The sequence below is a fragment of the Aulostomus chinensis genome, chromosome 1, assembly GCF_037954235.1.
Source record: "Aulostomus chinensis isolate RoL2024-O1b breed Wild chromosome 1, RoL_Achi_v1.0, whole genome shotgun sequence".
NCBI classification, from domain to species: domain Eukaryota; kingdom Metazoa; phylum Chordata; class Actinopteri; order Syngnathiformes; family Aulostomidae; genus Aulostomus; species Aulostomus chinensis.
In genome coordinates, this window is record NC_141320.1 from 6,947,779 (window position 1) to 6,954,571 (window position 6,793).

General features: G+C 43.8%; 2 non-coding genes across 2 annotated transcripts; both read right to left on the reverse strand.

Annotated features, from left to right (window-relative positions):
* Positions 1 to 4,212: 4,212 nt before the first annotated feature.
* On the reverse strand, positions 4,213 to 4,284 carry trnaq-uug (transfer RNA glutamine (anticodon UUG)). The gene has a single exon. It is a non-coding gene; the product is annotated as a tRNA-Gln (tRNA).
* Positions 4,285 to 6,367: 2,083 nt separating this feature from the next.
* Positions 6,368 to 6,440, reverse strand: trnar-ucg (transfer RNA arginine (anticodon UCG)). The gene has a single exon. It is a non-coding gene; the product is annotated as a tRNA-Arg (tRNA).
* Positions 6,441 to 6,793: the final 353 nt, after the last annotated feature.

Here is a 6,793-nt window from a genome sequence, read left to right on the forward strand (position 1 = left end):
TTGTGGACCAGCTGCAGAGTCTTCAACCACTTGTTAGTACAGCCTGATAATAAAGTAAATAAAAATATATGATAATAAAGAGTTACAATAGAGCAGTGACATCACTAGATAATGTGTCTCTAAGGGGTTTTGGGCCAAGCACAGGAACTTCTGTCTTATCAGAGTTGAACAGTAACAAGTTATAAGTCATCCAGGCCTTCATGTCTGGAATGCATGTTTGTAGTTTGGATAACTGTTGGCCTTCATCCGGCTTTATTGATAAATATAATTGATTATCATCTGTGAAACAATGGAAATGTATGGAGTGTTTTTGAATAATATGACCTAAAGGAAGCATATATAAAGTGAAGAGTATCGGCCCCAGCACTGAACCTTGGGGAACACCGTGTTTAACTTTGGTTTGCATGGAAGATTTATCGTTAATGAGTAGGGCTGGGTTTAAAAAATCTATTTAATCCATTTGAATCAATTTTCCTTTTCATGGTTTGATATCGATTCATAAAACCCACAGATCGATTCCTAACTTGCAGAGAACAGCCTGTGTATCAACTCTGGCAGTCTCGCGTGATCAGCGTTTGGCGGCAGTTTTAATGGAATGTGATCTTGCGAGAATTTACTACCAGTCAAGCAAACATGGCGGACTGAAGCACAACCCTGAAGGCACACTCGGTGAGATTAAAGGCCGATGTTTGGGTGCACTTTGGTTTTAAGGACGGAGAAAACGACGACTTGGGGGGGGGGGGCAATATGCAAACTATGCAACGGGATGGTAAAGTACTGTGGGAATACGACAAATCTCCACTTGTCAAGACATCACCCAGCAGAAAACCAGTCGACACGGCTCAAACAACGCAGCCTGGAGCAGGTATAAGATAACCGAGGCTGTCGCAGTTTTTATATGCAAAGACATTCGACAATACCAAACATGAACGCAAGCTTAAAACAAAGCATCGAAACTTCGCTTCACTCAGCAGAGAACGTGGCATTGACTTGTGATTGTTGGACGTCAAGAGCAACAGATTCATATCTGACCATTACAGCTCACTACATTAGCGACTGGGTCCTCGCATGCCATGTTCTTCAAACCAGAGCCGTGGAAACCAGCCACACAGCGAGAAAACTCAGCGAACTGTTATTCAGTGCAATAGGCGAGTGGAAGCTGAGGAACAAGGTGGCAGCCATCGAAACTGACAATGCAGCAAATATTGTCCGCGCTGCGGAGATGACGGGCTTGTTGCACATTGGTTGCTTTGCACACCTTCTTAATTTAGCCTCGCAAACTGCGCTGAAAGTCCCTACAGCTGCACGCTTGCTCGGCAGAGTCAGACGCATGGCTGCATTTTTTCATCGTAGCTCTACGGCGAGCCGCATCCTCAGTGAGAAGCAAAGGGTGCTGGAGCTTCCTGAGCACAAGATGGTGATTGACGTGGTGACACGTTGGAATAGCTCACTGGAGATGCTGGACCGTTTCCTCCAGCAGCAACCAGCCATCTCAGCAGCTCTGCTGTCACCTGAAGTACGCAGAAACGAGAAAGATGTCTGCACGTTGACAGAAGTGGACGTAAGAGTCCCAGAGGATGTGGTCAAAGCCCTTCAGCCACTGAAAGCAGCTACTCTTGCCACGTCTGAGGAAAAATCCCAGACTCTGTCCATCATTGCACCTTTGCATGCACAACTGTTGGAAGAGATGCGCTGTGTCCCCAAGGATTCAACAGTCATCAAAGAGGTCAGGACAGCAGCAGACCACAACCTCAATTCAAGGTAAGCTTAAAAAGTATGTAGGTGAATGCGTGTGCATTCATGCACATTCATTTCCAATTAAATTATATTTAAGTGATCAAATATATCTTTTCAAGGTTCGTGCCTTGAAGGACAGGCTCTATGTTGCTTCAGCGTCAGACCCTCGTTTCAAGGCTCTGCCTTTCTTGTCTGATGAGGCCTGGAACCACACATTCTCCCGACTGGTGACTGAAGCTTCTGTTGTGGCACAGGCGGAGGCTTCTAATGTAAGTCATTGACACCAAAAAAAACCTTATTTCCTACAGTTTTTGTACTTTACTGTATTCATCTCAAATTTACTTTGTCTTCATTATTTTAATATTAAGCAGTTGTATTCTAAATTGTGTTCCAAGTGTCTTTCCAGATCATTTTCTTGCTATTTTCAAACAGCAAACATCTGCTTTTGGTGGAAAAGAAGAAGCTGTGCCTGATCCCGTTGAAGATGTTGCTCCACCAAAGAGACCAAAGGAATCCTCAGCACTGATGTCTCTCCTAGGGTCAGCCTACATGCGGAAAGACACAGTTACACAGAAAACTGTATTTGAAAAGGCCCAGGATGAAATCAAAATATACAGGGAAGTAACACCCATTCCACTCTCTGAGAATCCTCTCAGCTGGTGGAGAACACATGCAAAGCAGGATCCCCTATTGGCCCACCAAGTAAAACGGTACCTTTGTGTACCTGGTACCAGTGTCCCGTCCGAGCGGGTTTTTTCCACCACTGGGGATGTTGTGACGGCAAAAAGGAGCTGCCTTACTCCTCAACATGTTGATCAACTCCTTTTCATGCAGAAAAATCTTACTCTCTCCAACAAGTAAGAAAAGGGATGACAGGTCTTGAAGTTTTATGGACTTAGGTTTGTGATTATTGTTCAGAAGTTTACAAGATCTTTTTCATTCGTGTGTCAAGAAAACCCTTTAAGGAGTAATTCAGAACTGTTTAGACTTGTAAATACTTTTCTTTTTTGCATGAATGAAAAACAAACCAAACCCAAACAGGAAGTTCAGAATGCCTGGAAAACAAGATGGAATGTCACCACTTGTCTGATGGTGTTTTTCAGTTTACATTGTATGTTTCAAATATACAGACCATGTTCCAAAAAACTGAGATATTGGCGCTATTTTAATTTGCCTACATTTATTTGAGTCAACAGATGGCTGTTAATTCTGTTCTGATGCAGTTGTCACAACCATTGTAGTGTTATTGCACAAAAGCTGTGAGACAGTTGTAGCTAAGTGAGTGTCCTGTTTATGTGTGTCATCTTTGGAGAAACTTTATTTACAATGTCTATCTTGTAATTTATTTCAATTTGATTTATATACATTCATTTTTTGTTGTCAGTCACTTGGTCAGGTTTAATAAATAAATAAATGGACGTTGAATCAGATTGAATTGTGAATTGAATTGAATCGGACCTCGGAAAATCGAATCCAATCGATTAGGAAAATCTGAATCGATACCCAGCCCTACTGACTGGTATTTGTTGTTAAACTGGACAGTTTGTCTGTTGAAGCTCTTTAAGTTGATCTGGTTGGACACAAATCTTAGCCACTCAGATGCAGCAGCAGAAGAAGCTGTCATCCACCCTGACAGTCAGAGCATCAAGTCAAGGAAACATCAACCATCTTGTAGTTCCAAACCTTCACCTGTCAGATTCAGCTACTTCTTATTGTGGGATTTTAACTTTGAACACAAACAGTGTCTCGACGCACGATGGCCCAAAAACGGCCCGCATCCCGATTGCAGATCAGCACCACACCAGACCCAGGATTGGTCCAGTTCTGATTTTACTTCAGTATTTGGCACCTTCGGATGTTCGGACCGAATCCAGTTAGTTCCACACATTTTCATTTCACCTTGGATTTTGGAGCTTTCGGGTTAAAACCTGTATTTCATGTGTGGGCCACAACCGTCATGTGTGCACCACAGCCGGATCAGGAAGCTTTCAAACAGATCTGGCCCAAAGACTCCTGCTATCTGGGTAGTGTAGATGCCAATGTAGTGGTTGGGGAAATAGTCTCTGAGAATCCAACTTGAAGGTCCTGCTAAGTGTTGTGATGCTCAAATGTTCTGTAAAATAGTTGGACCCTCAGCAAAGATACTAGATTAGGAGTTGATGGAGTCGTTGCAGATACCAGGGTCCAAAGTCCAGCTTGAACCTGGTTTGTGCAGTTCTTTGTCAAGCTAGCAGCGATTCTTTCTTTTCACATGGCCGTGTCTCCTGATGACTCAGGACCAGTTGATGTCCATTTACCTGTCATGGTGACAGAGAACTTTGTCCAGCTCAACCAGGACAAAACTGAGGTCTTAATTGAAGGTGGTGGCAGCGTTGTTAGGGCCTGAGCCTCCTCCCAACCAGCCACAGCCAAGTAGCACGAGTTGGCCATAGAAAAATGCAATTCCTCTTTCAATGTCCGTCACAGACTTGCTGGAGGCTCCACCGAGATTTGAACTCGGATCACTGGATTCAAAGTCCAGAGTGCTAACCATTACACCATGGAACCAGTTAAAAAAAAAAAGACATGAGTGAGAAAAATTATGGCGCTTATCATGTAGGAGTGACTACAGTGGTTGTCTGGTTTAAATTTTCACGAACATCCATCCATCCATTCATCCATTGTCTTCCGCTCATTCCTGTTAATGGTTGCAGACTCCTTTTTCATAGCTGGAACCTTCCTCTTGTGTCAGCTTCCTGTTCCCATCTCTATGTTAACGGTCAGTTTTGACCCACGTCTTCAATCAGCTGTCAAATAAACTAAAACAATTTTCTATCATGGTTCAGGTTAACAAAATCCTCATCAACTTCTCTGGTCCAATCACATTTATGTTGGCACACAGAGAACAGATCTAGAGTCAGAGCTGAGACTTCAGTCTAAGCACCTTAAGATGGAGGAGAAGAAGCCCTGATTTCTGGGTCTCAGTCTTTTTACTCTCTTGGCTCCACCCACACAGGGCAGGAGAACATCCTCATAGTGAGTCAGTGTTTTTCCATGTTTAACCAAATCAGCTCTCAGTGGTTAAGAACAGGTGAGTTAGTGAGTGTGGTTCATTCTAATCTGATGTCCAAGCTGCAGGAAACAGCAAAGCCAAACAGTACAGAAGCCTTTCAGCATTCATGCAGACTGGAAAGAGGCTGAAATGCTCCCTGCTTCTGGAAGGAGCAGAGATGGAGCCAGAAAAAACACAGAATTTACCCAGACTCTGATTTGAACTAGCAAGAGACTCAAGCTGGTCATGAAGTATGATTGGCTGCCTCTTCGTGATGTCATTCACACACTTGTATAATCAGGATGTGAGCTGAGGGGTGGAGATCAATGAGTCCTGGAGACGTTCAATAATGTCCACAACTTTGGCACCAGGAAGACAGCAGGTGATGGCACCTGGGAGTTCAACAGACCTGATGATTGAACCACCAATCACAAGGATTTCAGCCTCCATTGTAAACAGAGAGTTTAGATGAGAGAGAACCTGCTGTCAGCCTCACCAGTCAGGGCAGTGGCAGAGGCAGCAGAGTTGAATGAAGCAGGATCACCTGGCAGGTCTCAGCTGGGGGTGATGACATCACTGGCCTCAGTCCTAACCAGTGCTCTGCCTAACAACACGGACGATGGTGAGAAACCAGTAGAAGCACTCTGAGAGTTGGAGACAGCAGGAGAGAGACCACGACAGAGTCACCCATGGGAAACTGTTGGATCCACTCAGGACAAACTGGACAGACACAGATCAAAGACAGAATTGATGATGATGTCATCAGGGGGCTTTGATGGTGTCTTTATTTGTACCCAGAATTCTGTCTTTGATCTCAGGAGGACATGAAAGAAACACAACTGAGGAAAGAAGAGGCGAACATTCAGCTTCATTAGAAACACTTGAACTGTTGAACAGTAGAATTTGTTTGAAACAGTTTACAACACTGAGTGACAGGATTGAAGAGGGAAGAGTTTTCTACTTTAAATTTAATTCTAACTTTGAACTGGGGATGAACATTTTTAGTCGTTCATATTCTAACATACAGAGGAAGTCATGTCATTCCCTTTTTTAAAAAAGAAAAACATGTGAAGCTCCTCCCCCCAGCTCCAGATGGACAGACAGACATGAGAGTGGCCAGGAAGCAAAGAAGTGTTGTGCTCCTCTCCAGTGCTCTGGTGTTGTTGTGCTCTTCTCAGCTCCATCATGAAGACCTGCTGGCACTGGGCGCTGGTGGAAGTTTGCAGCTCTCACTGGAAAGTCCTGAGGCTCCTCCCACTCTGAAGCAGGCAGTTGCTCCCAGCCAGCCCACACTTTCACTCTCTGGTGTAGGAGTGAAGAACAAAATCATAATCAAGAACCATCACTGTTTCATTGGGGCTCATTTCTCCTTGTTCTGATACAGAAACTCAACAGCTTCTATCATTGATTTGACAGGAAATGTTGATGACACACTGGGATTTTTGTTCTCCTGCTGTCACTGTCAAGTGCAGCTTAACATGAGAGGTAGCAGGATCATTCATGTGTTCATGTTTCCAGCAGACAAGGAGGGAACCTGGGAGGACTTCAGTGACTTTGATCAGTGGTTCTCACTTCATCTTCTCAGTATAAAGTTTAAAGCGAGCTGGCCAGGAGTTGAACCTAGAATCTTCTGATCCGAAGTCAGACGCGTTGTCCATTGCGCCACCAGCCCTACAGAGGGGAGGTGCTTATACAAAAAGAGTCAACACCTTCATTTGTATGTCAGAAAATTTCAATGATATGGTGGCATTTTCTGTTTTTGTGCTGTCTGATTGTCTAAATATCAGGTTTAGATCATCAAATTAACACTGGAACAAAACATAATAAACATTAATTATTTAACATTCAAAAAAAAAAAGAAAGAGAACCTGCATCATCCCAGCCATGAAGACCTCAACATGGTTGAAGAGAAAGGCTTGGGGTGGATTCTTGTGTTTTGCAGCATCCTTGATGAGTCTGCATAGAAACATTGGTGTTGTGGACCCACATCCACCAGGAGTGGAGCTCAACCAAGAAGAGCAAGAG